This window comes from Anastrepha obliqua, chromosome 4 (genome assembly GCF_027943255.1).
Source record: "Anastrepha obliqua isolate idAnaObli1 chromosome 4, idAnaObli1_1.0, whole genome shotgun sequence".
Taxonomy (NCBI): Eukaryota; Metazoa; Arthropoda; class Insecta; order Diptera; family Tephritidae; genus Anastrepha; species Anastrepha obliqua.
The window spans coordinates 4080381-4098221 of record NC_072895.1 but is presented as its reverse complement, the minus strand read 5'-3'; the positions used below and the strand labels follow the sequence as shown (position 1 = coordinate 4098221).

The window sequence follows — 17841 nt, the reverse complement described above, 5'->3', positions numbered from 1 at the left end:
CATATATATTTTCTCATAATACTGTTCTTTTAAGAGACGCATTTGTTGATTTAGCCTTTTACGCAAGTCAAGCTACACAACATAAATAAAATATTTATTTTCATTTAGTCTTCCATAAGTTGACTGGTGGTCGCTGTTTCTCTGCAGGTGGTTGTTAATTTGAATAGAAACACAAATGGAATCACCGTATATACGTACATATATTTTTCAACTACACGCATAAATAGTACATAGTGCAATATTTCAATGTTTTTTGTTAGTGATACACTCATTTTCTTTTCTTGAAATCTTAAATAAGATTAACTTGCCAAATCTATCTTTTCGCGCTTTGAACAGCTTTAAGAAACAGCAGCAAACAAATGTTCCCAAGACAGTCGGTTCTACGTAACCGGAACGACCCGGATTTATATCCGGCCAAGGACTGTCACTTCAGCAGCATTCCTCGTATATGCACGGGGAATGTTTATGCTGCTATAACAACAACAGCAGCAATTTCCAAATTTTTTGGGTAGCAGAAATTAGCAATTCCCTCTCTGTTGAGCTCCTTTCTGGAAATTTTTGGAGTTTTTTGTGTTAATAAAGGCTCACTGACAATTCTAGTAAACATATCGCACCCTAAATACAAAAGGGTCACAACTCAAAATTTTCCACACTCGAGCTTGACTAGTTTACAGTAGCACAGAAAACAAACTATGTGACATATAACGCTGAAATTTGCCATGTAAGCTTATAACAGTCCTACCAAAAAACAAAAAATTTATTTTTGCCATATGTCATCCGCGGACCGTTTTATTGATAACGTCTCGTTCATATTTGAGCATAAGGAACATTTTGAGTTGTGACCCTTTTGTATTTAGGGTGCGATATATTATTATGGAGCTCAATAATATAAGTCAAATTGTTAAATAGTTATACAATTTGCTTATTATCTTAAAAATAGATTGCAAATAAACGAAAGTTAATAAAAAAAAAAATTATAATTAAAATTATAAATTAATACCTATGTTTACAGCACTAGCTACCAGGGCTATAGTAAATATATAGAATAATTATTCATTGTGGAACACAGCTAATTCAACACCATCAGCTCTTTCACTCACTCAAATTGTACGACAATTGACATTTCCTTTCGTTCGGCTTTCGTACCTTCCACATAACCCCATCCAACAACAAAAGTAATGCACTTTCACAAAAATAAAAACAACTAGCGCCGCAAAAGCTGCGATAAAAGTTAAGCGAAAACATATGAGCAAATAAAAATGAAGAAAAAGTGTGAGACAGCTGGATATGTCAAACTGTTTTAGTTGCTTTCAGCAGTTTCAGATCGAAGTTATAACAACTCAAGCGAAAGTTTAGCGTTCAATGGGAACATTTTCATATCTGAAAAAATTTGGCTGTTTCATTATGGAGCTTTAAATGAGTTCATTTACGGTGCGTGTAATGTGAAAAAAAATCATTTAAAGAAAACTACTGCTAAAATATTCTTATTGCAAATATTCACAGAAATCAAATAGTCTGCTAATAGTATGACCGAAAAGTTACAAAGTGCTAATTGTGAAAAGTGTGTAAAAGCAGTAGGTAATAAAGTGTGAAGAAACGTCACACTATTGTATCGAACAAGACCTGTCACTCAGACGAGCTGATCCAATCCAGACTCCCCAGCTGGATTTGTGTGCATCCCAATATTGACATACATACATACGAGTATATACATACATATGTGCCAGCATACATAGTTGCTTTCATATGTACATACATGTACCGTTCGTTCATCATATTCTACAAAGAGAGGTGCACGGAAAATCCGCTAATCGTTTGCAAACCGGCAGACATTCGCGCTACTTGCGTTTTACATACACCCATACACAAGGACGGTGCATATTGTAAGCGGAAAGTGTATGCATTTTTGTGTTAAAATCGAACACAGTGAACATCGAGAATTTTATAATAAACAAAGCAAAAAAATTTAAAATCGCGGTGGTTCGATCTAACCAAAAGGCCTACACTAACCCTTTTCCAATTGGATTATAATCAACTTAGAGTTTCAGCTTGATATTTCCGATTTGACCTGCGGTAAGTCGCCTTTGCAGTTTATCCTCTACTTCCTACGCCATTTTGCATATTTCATCACCTGTTTGTATGTATGTATTTCCTCTTCCTGACTGGCTTTCTATCGCACAAAAAGCACATTTTCACACCTTAATGTAAATATGCCTTGCGTACTCAATTTGCTTTCGTTCCTTTGCGATCTTTGATTTTTATAGATTTTTCTTAATTGGGGAAAAGAAGTGAATTGCACACTTGCACAACTGAAAAATATGAATAAACAAGCGGTGAAAGGTGGTTGCTGTAAAAAATTTCCTTTGTATAAGCAGCTCTGTTTCTTCTTTGAGAGATCTTCATGGTTTTCTCCGATTAGTTACTGCTTTTAAATTTCTACTATAACTTAAACAGATACATCTATGTATTGTCAAAATGTTGTAAGTTCATACACATGCACGCAACCTATCTAGTATCATGTTTTAAGTATAGAGTAAAATGCACGGATTGGCTTATCAATACTATTTGGTTATTAGCTTAGTGTAATTTAAGGATTTTCATACATAGCTTTTTCTTATTGGCAAATTTGTAGGTTTTTATTTAATTATTTAAAATTATATAATACAAATAATTTTCATTTATATTAAAGCCTCTATATAAGCTTTATTGACGTGCAAACCGTTTCTATTCTTATTTTTATACCAACTCAGTAGTGTGTGAAAAACTTGTCATCGTTGTGCAACGCCCGGCAACAGCATAAAAGCCCCCTTAACACGTTTTGGCCGAAAGGGTTGTATCCCTTGGTGCCGATACAATTTTACAATGTGAATGCTTTTTTCTCTTTTGATGAAATTGTAACGTTTTACTTATTTTGATTTCCTCTACAAAATTTTCGAATTTGTCGCATAAAGCTTTTCATTTATAGTTTTCGTATAGAACTTCCAAAACATTCATTCACATTTCACAGTCCTCATAACTGCTTGGAAAGCCTTGTTGGTGGTTGACGACATTGATTTTCCTAAAACTGCTCAACTTTTTGCACTGGTTTCAATGACTCATTGTTTCGTAGCCATATCGACCGCGGTCGTTAACGACGTATGAAAAGCATGTGAAATTGCCGGTTGAGCGCTTTTATTCCGTAAAACAAATGTATTTCTAGTAATCCCCATTTTTGGGTGTTTTATGCATACGTACACATGTATGTATGTATGTATGCTAATTCGTATACTACATTTATTCAGCTGCTTACGATACCATAGACATTATAGTATACACGAATAGTGTAGCTGGGACTCCTGTATGTATTTATATGCATAAATGTACCTACCTTTGTATATATGTAAATTTTTCCCATACTATGCTAACATACGCCATATATTAATCAAAACAATTTCCTTTGTCAATAACATCCATTATAACAATGGCTGCTTGGTATGCCCAATTGACTAGGATCTAAACATTTTATTTGATCTACAATTGACTTCGATTTTGTAATTTTCTTCTGCCGCATAAAACTGTGCCGCATACCACAAATTGGAGGAAGACCTCGCTTGTGAAAAGCTTTGCCTATTTTAAGTAGAGCTTACAAAATCATAACCATTTAATCTAACAGAAATAGAGGAAAAACAGCCGAACTTCTAATATCAAGTAAAATTAAATATAATCCTTAAGACGACTTCCAATTGATATCGAAGCGTCGACGAATAAATAGAAACAGTAATTACCTGTCTGTTTTATTGCTAGTGCGGCATTGAGCTTATAGAATAAAAATACTAAAACTAAATATTTGAAGGCCACTAAAATGATTTAAATAAAAAAAATGAAAACCACAAGAGTTTGCAATAGTTGTCCTCTTGCGCTGGAAAGACTTGTGGACTTTCTATCTACACCAGACTGGCAATGACGTGCAATGTACGCTTGCTGAATTATGTGTAAAGATGCATTTTTTTTATTTCGAAAAGCAAACTCCAAATTGTAACAAATATTGATTTTAAAAATTTCGGCTGGACATTGCACGACAAATTCTACAAAATGTTAAGGGATTAGGGGTAGTCAGAATTTTAAAAATATTAGATTTTTTTTGCATTTTCCTAAAGTATAATATCTTAAAAATAGTGTATGAAAATTTGAAGTGAATCCGACAAATACTTTTCGAATTTTTCAAGAATTAACAGATTTATACTGCAAAATTTCGACTATTTGAAAAATATTTTCTGAGGACGCCATATTGTTAATTTTGAAAAAAAAACTTCGATCAGGCACAAGATTCTTCTTCTTCTCTTTTGGCGCGATAACCGCTTACGCGATTTTTGCCGAGTTTAACAAAGCGCGCCAGTCGTTTCTTTCTCATGCTAACCGGTGCCAATTGGACACATCAAGTGAAGCCAAGTCCTTCTCCACCTGATCTTTCCAACGCAGAGGAGGCCTTCCTCTTCCTCTGCTACCGCCAGCTGGTACCGCATCGAATACTTTCAAAGCTGGAGCATTTGTATCCATTCGGACGACATGACCCAGCCAACGAAGCCGCTGGATCTTTATTCGCTGCGCTATGTCTATGTGGTCGTAAAGCTCATACAGCTCATCGTTCCATCGTCTACGATATTCGCCGTTGCCAACGTGCAAAGGTCCAAAAATCTTGCGCATGAGAGCCTTGTAGAGTGTTAGTTTTGTTCGACGAGAGAGGACTTTACTGCTCAGCTGCCTACTTAGTCCAAAGTATATTAGCACTTGTTAGCAAGAGACGTAGAATGGATTTCAAAGCTGACATTGTTATCGGTGTTAATGCTGGTTCTAAATAAACGAAGTCTTTTACAACTTCGAAATTATAACTGTCTAGAGTGACGTGGGTGCCGATACGCGAGTGCACCGACTGTTTGTACTTCGTGATCTGTAACTGGTGATCACTGTAACTTAAAAACCGCTTTGTGGATTTCAATAAAATTTATACTTCTCTCTAAAAACATAGAAAACTCGTGCCTGATCGAAGGATTTTTTTTCAAAAATTAAAAATTAAAAAGTCAAAAAAAATAAACAAATAAATAAATCTGAAAAATATTTCCAATTAAATTCATATTGTTAATTTAAAAAAAAAGCTTCGGTCAGGTACAAGATTATCTATTAATGAAACTAATTTCTCTTGTCCGATTAATTTTAGATGAATCCCCAAAGACTTCTAATGATCACCGCAAGGGCCTTTTGGAGAACCCGGCTCCATACAAACAGCGATAACTTTTACAATTACTAATTTTTTGTTTGAAAGTTTGCTGAAGTCAAGTCGAAACATGATGTATTATTAATGCTATATTTTTATTTTTGTAAAATAAAGCTATTGACTAGCAAAAAAAAATTATTGAAAATCATCATTTTGTCGGACCTCTAATCCCTTAATATGACTGAATACCCAACATTCGGAAGGACTTCTTTAGCTAACACACCATTTCGTTTAGAGGCATAACAGTGAGGACGTTTCCTAGTTAAAATTCCTCCTACACAAAGTAAACAGAAGCCTCAACGAAGATATCAGCTATCCGCGAAACAAAATAAACGCAGTGAAACTGTGTGTGAATGTAAGAAATGTCCTGTTGAACTGCACATTCCTGATTGTTTGTTAATGAAACTCTTTAAAATAATATTAATTTTATTTTTTATTCATTCAAATAATGTGACTAATGCATTTGTTAAACACACGCTGCTAAAAGCTTTGATAAAAACTATTCCCAGCAAGAATTCGTTATAAATTAGTTTACAGGATAGTCACCGGAAATTAATTTCCAGCGCAAGAGGTCAAGTCAGGCTGACGCGCGTTCGAGTACTGTTGAAATCTGATAGGTCGATCTCAGGATTCCTGAAATATTATAGTAGCTATAACCACTTTGACTTTGAGTATTTGGGAAAAGCTTTATGTTGTTACGTGATTCACGGGGCGAGAAATTATGTTTCCCTATCGATAAATATCGTTTTAGGTCTGTCGATAATCCGTCAAGTCAAAATAATGTAGATGTTGATGTACGTATTCCTGGACTTTGCCGTTAAGCTCAATCATATGTACATATGTCCTCTACTGTGTGCGGAAGGCTGTTTCTATTGGCTTGCAGTGCATTTTTCCCCTATGAGCAGAAAGACTGCCGTATGCAGGTGGCGCTTAGGCAACATGATAAGACATCCCGTGGTGGTCCTTATTGCTGTGTTTTGACAGGTCCGTAGCTTGGTTTCATAGACTATCTCCGCGTCCAAACACAGACCGATTTGAATTTGTTGTTGCAACTGCATAAATTTGCCCATACATTTTGGAGCATTGCTACTGCATTGAGCCCTTTACATAAATACAGGTCGGCCATACATACATAAATACAGGTCGCTCTGGCGACGAAGAACCAATAGTAGTCCAATCTAGTAGATTTAGAGAAAGGTATTTTCGCAATATTAATAAAAAAAAGCTCATATTTTAATAGTATAAATTACAATTTATAAACTCAAACTAACGGAAATCTTTTTCCAATTTTATTAACTGCCGTACCAGAATACTCAACAAATTAACATACATATTTTTTACTCCACAACCGAAAGCTTTTACTGCAGATGCTCAATTAACAAGAATTTGATGTGTTCATCAACAATAAAAAACGACAGAGCACACACAGATTTGCCGCTACTTTTTCTTTTCGATAAAAGAGGAAAAATCACAAACAACAAACTGGCTGCTTTTACCGCTTATTGTATTTCTGACAGTCCGTCTGAACGCCTATTTGTGTATTTTTCTGCTGTTCGCATTAAATTTATCGCTTGCACGTGTTAAAATATGTACATATGTACGTCTGTTTGTACGTACGTCCATATGCAGTAGACATTCAGCAACAATAGTCAGTTTTAACCTGGGCTCACAATAATTGGGCCACAGACGCGCGCTGTCAATGTTAGTATCTATCTAACCAGAAATAGCCAGCACGAAATGCCAGATATTAACACGAATTTCAACCTAATTTTAACACGGACAGACGTAACGGCTCATTTTGGACGTGCGCGGCTGAAAGTGATCTGAACACTGTGCGCAATTAGTGTGTCTACAGCTGTACTGGCAGTGTTATGAAATTTCCACAATGTACGCAATATTGTCTGTATGTTTTTAAATTTGTAGTTGTGTAGCAAAGGGAATGTTGCTTCGGGTGGTGTGGTGGTGCAAATTTTAATGTTAATGCTAATAATTTTCAAGTACATTAAAAAGTTAGTGCTGCGTGAAGTCCGCCGCTTTTGTTAAAATTTTGTTTCTTTTTCAACTTTAATTCTTAATTTATTCACCCAATTTTTTTCTGCATTTCAAAAACTAAAAGCAAAAAAGCGAACTCTTTCACATTTACTTGTTGTTGTGTTTTTTTGTTTGATGGCGTGAAGTGTAAGTTAAAAATGTTGCCCTATTATAGTAGACACGAAAAAACGGAATAATCTGTTGCGAATTCAGCAAGAATTCAGTATCAAAATTTGCCTAGAGTTTTTAGCTGAGTTGTCTGCTCAAAATTACTACTACACACGCACACTCTACCGGAAAGGTACCTGGAATGGCTCATTTAAAAAGCGCGCTTAAATGGCCTTTCAAGATCTACATCTTGAATTTGTGCTAAAAATGGAGAGGCGTACAGTTTCATGCCCCATCCGAAAGACGTGTGGTTTTAATGAGAAAATTTGCTTTGCGAAATGCTGCTGAATTGACTTCCCTGGGGCAGGTTTAAATCCGCGTCGTTCTGATAACGTAGATCCGACTATTTGGTGGTGCTTTACAATAGGCACCAAAGCTGAAATCAACTGACATCAAGATTCTATTTCAAAATTTACCGAAATACTGAGTCGGTGGTCGCAGTTCACATTATAGGCCATTCACAGTAATTGCGAATTTCACAGTGCACATTGCGCTGAAATCTTAGTTTACACTTTTCCGAGATCAAATAAGCTCAAGAAGTAAGGCTCATTTGAAACTTTGCCAATTGGACTTGTAAAATTTGAAATAAGATCCTGAATTTCAGCGGTAAAGCTCATTTTTTGCTACATGGTTTTCTTACCTCACATCTACACCTTCTACTAAATGTGCTAACAACTGTAAAATTTCTATTCTAACTTTCTCCCGTTTCCTCATGTGGGCACCTTACTGGCTTAACATTTCGTTTTGAAAATGGCATCAAACAATTCGGATCCCTGTATTTGCGCATGTGAACGACGCGGTAAAATGAAAATTGATTTGTCAAACTATGAGATGACAGCCGGCCAAGGACTGTCACTTCAGCAGCATTCACCGTATATACATGGGGAATGTTTATGCTGCTATAACAACAACAGTGATGACAGGAAATTCGGTAAAGCCTAGACAGACGGTGGCGTTAATCGGGATTAATTCGCATTATTTAAGCGGATAAGAGGAATTTTTGATGCAGCATTGCCGAAAAATTACAGTTAATACTTATTATGAATGAAATGTAATGAAAGTTTTAAAGAGAGGAATAAGATAAACTGGATGCAATGCTAGCTTGCACTAACACGTTCGAAATTACATTAATTGTTTTGATATTTTGGAGCAGTTTGAGAAATTGTTATTTAAGATTTTTTTCTTAATAAATATTTGTTAGTATCAGGGCAACTATTATCCGTATTTGTTGCCCGCGGCCCATTTTTTTCTGAAAAATCTATCCAATAAACAAATCAGCTGTTCACTAATGCGCGTAACACCGTCTGTCACACTAAAATATTAATCAGAATTAACTGTGCCGGTAATCCCGATCAGCGCCGCCGTTAATAAAATCTATGAGGTAAATAAGCAAAGTTTGTTTTATTGGACGGCAACCGCTGTACTTGAGGAGAACTCATTCCATTCACCAAGTGTCAAATGTCAGTTGATCAAACTATTGATCAATTGCAAGGGAGGTTCGGTAATCGTAAGGTGCGTGTCATAACCATAAGACACCCCTAAGTTTTCAAAGTATTTAAATTTATAGGTTTCAGAGGAAAATAAAAATTTTACACATATCGTTTAAGTTACATTAATTTGGAACTTTTTTTAATACCTAAAAAAATGCTTAGCAAAAACGTATTTCCAGGCGTTTCAAAATGATATATCACTGTTTAATTAAAGTGATTGTTTAACAAAAGTATACTTTTTTCGAATTCTTGTTTTCAGTTGTCTAGAATATTTTAGTATTCTATAGAAGCACCATTTGCTTTAGCGACACAAAATAACCTTTTTTGCATCGATTCTGCCAACTTTTCAAGTAAATTTACATCTAGAGAAGCCCATTCTGCCTTAATTGCCGCTTTACCTCGTTGGTGTTGTCAAATTAGCGATTGTTGGCGTAAACTCTTCTGACTAATATACCCCAAATGTTTTGTATTGGGTTTAGATCCGTAGAACACTCCGGCCAGTCAATCGGTCAAATTGGAACAATCGGTCAAATACTGCCTTGTTTCCCTGCTTACGTGGATTCAGGCACTTCCCGACTATCCTGAATAAAAGGAGATTATTTTCCAAAATGGTTTTGTAGTCTCCACTATTCATTTGCGATGATATAAACTGTACTATATATGAAGAATTGCTTTCGATGTGAATGCATCCCAAACCATAAGAGAACCTCCACCGAAGTTGCGCTTGGAAAATAATAAAAAAAACCATCGGGTTCATCAAGGTTCCATTTTTTTCATCCAAAAATATAACCTTTTTAAAAAATAATATGAAATTGGGCAACATTCAAAATATTCCAAATATCTTACTGTGTTCCAGTTGGTGTCTAGGTGTTTTTCTGCAAACTGAAGACGCGTCAGCTTGTGCCGTGGCAAAAGAAGGGGTGCTTTTCTTATTTTTGATAATTTTAAATGATTGCACCTCTGTAATGTGCGCCAAACTGTAGTTTTTGATACCTTATTTTGAACAACAGCGGCCAAGTTGGCGCAAGACTTAGTCGAGTTAGAAGCTTTTCTTATGATTGCTCGCTGTTCTAGACTTGATAGTGACCATTTTCTTCCAACGGGTTGCAAAATGTTGTAATTCTCAGGACTCCGTAAAAAATTCCGGATAACACAACGACTTCTGTTTTTTTGCAATTAATTTGATTGGCAAAACTGAATCCTTGTAGGCCAAAATTTGTCCACGCTACTCTTGTCATAATATTGAACCTCAGGGCATTTTAGGTTGGTTGGTTGGTTGGTTAGAGTGGTGATTCATCCTGAATCCAACTAGCGCTTCCGCACCATTTTGTTGCCACATCCTCGTTACCAACTTGTTATTTACGGCATGACTATACCCAGTCTGTGCGGTTCAGGAACCTTATTAGGTTGTTGACATCTAAGCCAGACAGTTGTTCGAGCTCCTCGAACAGCGGTTTGCCCAGGGTTAACATTCTGTCCTTCCATAGGGCAGGGCATTCACAGAGGAAATGGAAGATTGTTTCCTTTTTCTCCGGTTGTTTGCAACTGTGACAGTATGTATTGTGAGGGATGCCCATTTTGGCTGCCTGTTCTCCGACAGACCAAAAGCCAGTTATGACTGCCGTTAGTCTCCAGGCATCCCGTCGTTTCATGTTTAACAATATTGATGATTGTTTAAGGTTGTAGGTGGGCCATAACGTTCTGCTGATTTTGCATTTCGTCTGGCCCCTCCATCTACACTCCGCCATTCGGAGGTATTTTAGGGAAATTGTACTCTTGACTGCACCTAATGGTGTGAATACCGGTTCTGCAAGAGCGTTATTCATGGCAGATCCCCCTCTTGCCAGTTCATCTGCTTTTTCGTTACCTTCAATATTCCGATGTCCTGGGACCCAGATTAAGGTAACATTATGTTTTTCGCTCAAGGTGGAAAGGCTATTCCTACTTTTTTCCACCACCATTGAGGTTGTAGTCGCTGAATCCAGTGCCTGGATTGCAGCTTGGCTATCCGAGAGAATAGCGATATTGCTCTTAAAAGAGAAGTCTGTGATTAGTAGCCTACAAGCTTCCCCAATTGCCAGTACTTCCGCCTGGAAGACACTGCAGGTATTGGGGAGGCGCACAGATTTTTCAATTTTAAGTCTATGAGAATATATACCAGCTCCAACACCACAATCCATTTTAGAACCATCTGTATAGACTGTAGTGTCGAAGTTGTTTGATGAGAATCCCTTATTCCACTCTTCCTTAGATGGAAAGAGAGTGGCAAAATTCCTATTGAATGTTACCGTCGGGACGATGTAGTCAGTCCTCACCGAGGTTAACTGAGTTTGCCGCAATAGTAGACTGGCATGACCATAAGTGTTTTCTTTCCAGCGGCCCGCTTCGTTTAACCTAAATGCACTCATGGTTGCCGTCTTTTTAATATGTAGGTCTATTGGAATAACGTGTGTCAGTGCGTTCAGAGCCTCCCTAGGACATGATCTGATTGCGCCGACCGTTATTGCACAGGCTGATCTTTGTATTCTGCCGAGTAATTTGATGTTGTAATCTCTCCCTAGAGCTTTCCACCAAACTACCGAACCATACGATAAAATTGGTCGTATAACCGCCTTGTACAACCATAATGTATGCTTAGGTTGAAGACCCCATCTTCTTCCAAGCATACGTTTACAGGCATATAGAGCAATTTCAGCTTTCCTTACCCGTTCTTCGACGTTTAATTTCCAGCTAAGTTTGGAGTCCAAAATTACCCCTAAGTACTTTGCACTGGGTGAAAGTGAGAGGGTTTGTCCATTAATATTTGGTAGGGTAAAGCTTGGTACCTTGTATCTGGTGGTAAAGAGCATGAGTTCTGTTTTACGCGGGTTTAAACTTAAGCCACAGCCTGTTGCCCAAGAATTAAGCTCGCCTGACGCCCTTTGAATGATCCCACTGATCGTATTAGGACACAGTCCTGACGCCATTAGCACCACATCATCAGCGTACGCCACCGCTTTTACCCCTCCTCTATTAAGTTTTATTAGGATTTTGCTAATCACACATAACCAAAGAAGTGGAGATAGTACTCCCCCCTGTGGAGTACCCCTGTGGACTCTCTTAGTTATGTTGATGTTACCCATATTAGCTCTAATGATCCTGGTTTCTAGCATAGAGATGATCCAATTGGTGATACAATTTTCCACCTCTAAGTCTATTAACGCCCGTTGGATAGCATTCGTGCTAACGTTATTAAATGCGCCCTCTATGTCAAGAAAAGCTGCCATCGTATACTGTTTGTTTACTAGAGACCCCTCTATTGTTCGGATTACCTCGTGAAGCGCTGTCTCCGTCGATTTGCCTTTGAGGTAAGCATGTTGTGCAGTTGATATACTAAAGCTCTCCAGCGAACTTCTAATGTGCATATCTAAAAGCCGTTCCAAAGTTTTAACAAGGAAGGACGACAAACTGATCGGCCTAAAGTCCTTCGCTGATTCATGTCCTCTTCTGCCTGCCTTTGGTATGAAGACGACCCTAACAAGTTTCCAGCTGTTTGGAATATAACCTAGATTTAGACACGCTTTGAAAATTTCCATTAGCCATGGTAGAATACTATCAAGAGTTTCCTGTAACATCTTAGGAAAGATCCCATCAGGGCCTGGAGATTTGAAAGGCGAGAATGATTTGATTGCCCATGCAACCTTCTCTTTCGTAACTATTACATCGACAAGATGCTGTGGGTCATATCGGCTCCGCCGGATTCTCCCAGCATCACTGTCATGGGTGCTACATCCCGGAAAATGTGTATCTAAAAGAAGTTCTAGAGACTCTTCCGCCGTAGAAGTCCAAGTGCCATCCGGCCTCTTGACCCAAGAAGCCATTGAATGATCCTTGGACAGAATACGGCTAAGTCTCGCAGAATCTCTGGTAGATTCGATAGAAGAACAGAAATCTCTCCAGCTCTCTTTCTTGGCGGCCCTGATTGCCTTCTTGTATTGTCTCCGACTGTCTCTATACAACTGCCAATTACCTGTTGAGTAGCTGAGATTGAAATTTGATCTGGCTTCTTCCCTTAATTTTGAGAGCTCATTGCTCCACCAAGGAGGATAGGATTTTTTGCTATATTTAATTGGACATGACGTTTTGTAGGCCCTACTGAATGTCTTTTCCAATGTTGTGACCCTACTCTCAATGTTTTCTGCGAGAGTGATTTGATGGATCGGAATCCTTCCTATCCTATTCCCTACTACATTTTTGAACCGTTTCCAATTTGTTCTAAGTGGGTTTCGATATGGTAAGGGTGGATCTACCTCAAGATCCAGGTGGTAGAGGATCCAGCTGTGGTCCGAAAAGGACTTTTTGCTTGAGACTCTCCAATTTTCTACCCTCACTGAAGTATTTTCAGACAGTAATGTCACATCTATTACTTCCGCCCATCCTCTAAAGCTTTCCGTGCTTGGAAAGGTGAAAGTCGGGGTATTACCCCTGTTACATACTGTTAGGTTAGTATTGATGATAAATTCATATAGGGACTCACCTCGATCATTCGTTTCGGTACTCCCCCATAGGGAATGCCTCGCATTGGCGTCACATCCTAGTAGCAGGATACTGTTTTTGCAGTCAAGCACCAGCCTACGAGCCTCGTCAGGTGGTGCTGGTTGGTCGTGTGCCATGTAGATGGAGGCAATTTTGATCCTGACGCCGTCAGTAGCCTCCATTTCGATGACCGTCACATCCGATGAGCTGTAGGATGGGATTAAAAATACATTTAGATGTTTTTTTGCTACAATACATGCCCTGGGGTTACCCTGGGTCCGCTTATAGTACAAGTTGTAGTTTTTGAGAGAGAATCCGCTTACCTCAGTACTCCGCACTCTGGGTTCCTGTATCAGTGCGATGTCTACATCCTCCTCCGATAGGAGAACGGCTAGGTTGTCCGTTGCAGTCCTGGAGTGCTGCAGATTGATCTGGACAACCTTGAGACCCATACTTACTGGTCGTTTTTAGGGGCGTCAAGCTGCATGCCCGTATGCTGCTCATTAGCGCCATCGTTTTGGGTGAACCCGGCTTCTTCCAGTTGCATGCCCATGAGCAACTCATTAGCGTCGTCAACCTCGTCCTGCTCATCCTCCGGATTTGCAGAACGGAATAACTTCAGATGCGCTTTCCTCACGCCAAACCGAAGTTTGTTGTCCACTTTTCCCAGTGGCTCAATACTCTCCTCCGAGATTTGGAGAAGGAAGGACACACTGTTCTTTTGCGGAGCCTCCGCTTTGATGATACTCCAGTCATCCATTGGAACAGTGCGGTTGTGTGCTTGCAGGTATGGTATTAACTGCTTAGCTTCGAACTCCATGTTCGGTATCCAGATACGAGCCCTTGGTCGTCTTGGAATCTCACTGGCTGGGATTAGTTTGAGCCTCAAACCTTCCCAGTCGCTCTGGATTTTGCTAATAGCGTTTTGAAGGAAATCAACAGAGAACTGATCGTCGCATTTGATCACCCTGTATCCACGGACCACCTCCATTGAATCATAACCTGGCACTTGACCCTCCGGGCTTGCCATGACGTGATCAACGACAATGCGAGACAGCCGTGCCTCGATTTCGGACCACCTTTCTAACGCAGGTTTACCGCGGTTCGTTAACTCGTCCACCAACGCCGTTTGCAGGTGATCCCGTGCCACCTCTTTAAACGCGCGTTTGGCTTCTTTGGGCGTCAGAGCAGTGTGAGACGTCTTGTGCTTTTTCGCAGTTTTACAGCCCTCGTCCTGCGAACGATTGCGTTTTACGGCTTCTGCCTTCTGGGTGGCCTGGAACGCCAGGTACTCATCGACCACCCTTTGGCACCTTGCCTTATCGGCCGCATCTTTGGGATGAGTTTTACCTTCGGCCTCATTTTTGCTTATTCTGCCGAGAATAGCTAGAGACCGCTGGTAAAGCTTATATCTAGACGGGCCTTTTTTTGGGTATTGACGCTTTTGCCCCTTGGCATCAGCGGATGTGATCGGTTGATTTATAGTTGATGGCGTGCTGTGGCCCACAGCTTTGTTATCAACTGTCTCTTGACTAGAAGCCAAGAGCTCGTCCTCTGAGGGAGTTCCCAACTTCCTCAGCTCGATTGTGTCCGTTCGTTTGTCTGTCCGTTTTGTCATTGGGTCCGTCCGCTTGTCTGTCCGACTGTCGGTTCGTTTTGTCTTTGTGTCAGTCCGTTTGTCCGTCTGTTTGTCTGTCCGTTTGGTAGCGTTATCCGATTTTTTGTTTTTTTGTTGATTGTTCATTTGTCTGTTTCTTACGGTCACCTGCCCTTCCAAAGAGCTGCCCATGTCGCCATGTGCGGTGACCAATGAGGATGGAGGGGAAATAAACGGTCCGCCATGGCAGCGCCCCATACCATGGTAAGGCCACCGTTACAACCTGAGGCGGCCTGATATCAGGAGGGCTCCGTTAGGAGACAGCCTAATTTTATCCCCCGGCTGCCAAACCCACCCAATAGGCACGGGTCGCGTTACACCTTGGGTTGAGGGAGTTTTTTTTTAACGAAGTTTACGTCTTCGACCTGTGTGGTTCGCGGGAGACCGATTCTCCTGCCTTCCATATCTGGGAGGCGTTCCCCTATCCACCACCTGGGGACGCGCCCTATAGGGATAACAGGTTCCCCCAAGGGGCATTTTAGGTTACATTGAATAAAATTTTATTTAAAGTCATCCAAAACAACAATCAGCACCTTCTATCTCTTATTTTCGACTAGTGTCTTATCATTATAAAACGCCAAAAAGACCTGCAGAAGTGCAGCTTCTTGGAAAAAGATAACGGTTGTACAAAAAAGAGTAAGCTTTCGCACCAGAAACATTTGATGGAAGTCTTAAGTCTATAACTGTTAAAATGACGCCAAATAAAAGCTACTCCGGAAAGTAAAAGCGAGGTTATAGTAGTTCAAAAATTGTATACCAAAGGTGTCTTATGATTATGAAATGCACCTCACAATCCCAAAAAATAGTTTTGTCGAGTGCCACTTCACTTTTTTTTCGATATCCACAAATTTTCGATATCAACAAATTTTCGAACGTACTTTGTATGAAAGAAACTGCATGACACTGGCAGCAAGAAAAATTATCAAAAATCAGCGGCATTTTGTAGCCAATTGCCAAGTGCAGCTTTATTTTACTAAAACTATCTGCATATATAACTAAAAACCAAATAAAAAATAAATAAACATATACATATGTATATAATACATTTAACTTATAAAATATGTAACTGCATACCAAAAATGTGCTAAAAATTCTGATTGAAATTTCGGTGAAAATTTGGGCAAAATGTCGCTCACCTCTTTTATTGTCCATGAATGTGTATTGCACAATGATTCCGCACAATGTCCATTTGCTCATACAATATTTTTTCTGTAACTACACTCAATTCTTGTGCAATATACTCGTATAGTAATCGCATGCATAGGCAATAGGCACCTCATATTACCACTTGCTGTGACATCAATTCATTTATTCTGCATTCTCTGTGCGAGTACTCATATTTTGCTGGACTAACGGAAGTCATACAATTACTTTAATGCTGCCTAGCGTGACAACAACTCACACAACTGACAACTGACTGCCACAACAGAGCACCATTGACAGCGCCACTCGGAAATATGTTTAAAAATTATGTTGCATTTTAAATGCTATCGACCTGCATACTATGCATATATGTATACATATGTATATATACATATGTACGTATATACAATAATTAAAATACTGTAATATGTTCTATCCATATACATACTCTATTATATATCTACATATATTTATTTATTTAATAATACCATAAAATGCGACGTCATGACTATCCGAAAATGGGGGCATACTCGTATGTACATATGTATTATATGTACTCATATATGCATATCGCATAGGTTATTATTTGCACGTTTCTTTCATATATTGACTGAACTTTTCGGAAGAAAAATCGTTGAAAATGAATTAAACTTTAACAAATTATTGTAAAACTAATATATTAAATTATTATTTTAACTCACCGTCGCTACCATTATTTGTTCGGTAGATGGCCGTAGTGATAGTAAAGTTAAAATTTATGCTCGTTTTCAAGGTGACATTTCACACTAAAAAAACCTTTGCTGTTTTTTGTTGTTCCATTCAGTTGTGATTTACAGGTCGTTAGTTTAATAAAGGTTTGGCAGCCGCATCGCACATAGAGAAAACGATGCCACTTAGACCATGAAATGGGTCCGTTGTGAGCCGCGGGGCTGGGCTACATTTCCCTTTCCATATTGAACCATCCTGAGCTTTTGGCAAAGCGTAAAGGTTGTTGATACCTACAGTGTATAGATAATCTATATTTGTTAAGAAGTAGGATCTTAAATATCGGTTCCTGCTTCTGGCTAGAGCTGAGCATGTGCAAACAAGGTGTTGAATTGCTTCCAACTCCTTCTCATTTCTGCAGCTATGACAGAAATCATACGTGTAAACGCCTAATCTCCTTACATGGTTTCCTATGAGGCAATGTCCTGTGAGGGCTCCTACTAAGGTCCTAATTTGAAGTCTACTCAATGTTATAATACTCTTGGACAGGCGAAGATTTAGCCTTGGCCATGCTTGCCTAGCAATTTCACAGGTATTAGCGCTAATCCATCTTTGATTTACAGAACTGATTAGTGCGTCCTTAATAAGAAGCTTACAAGTTGCGAGAGGTACCTCCATAAAATTACTTAGGTTTGGCACCTTCTCTTGCAAGTTGGTCAGCCCTACAATTCCCGGTATATCTCTGTGGCCTGGAACCCAGCATAAGATGATACGATATTTTTTGGCCATCTCATTGAGAGATTGGCGCGAACGTAAGATACTCCCTTGATGTGATAGAATGCAGATATCTGTTGATGATATTCTCTAACCATGAATATCTA

At 39.0% G+C, this 17841-nt stretch overlaps 1 protein-coding gene across 1 annotated transcript in view; it reads left to right on the top strand.

Annotated features, from left to right (window-relative positions):
- The first annotated feature begins 1228 nt into the window (after nucleotides 1–1228).
- Nucleotides 1229–17841, top strand: part of LOC129245438 (phosphatidate phosphatase LPIN3) — a 110173-nt gene continuing 93560 nt past the window's right edge. The window contains exon 1 of the mRNA XM_054883601.1: nucleotides 1229–2073. The gene's annotated coding sequence lies outside the window, so the exon portion shown is untranslated. The remainder of the gene's footprint in view (nucleotides 2074–17841) is intronic.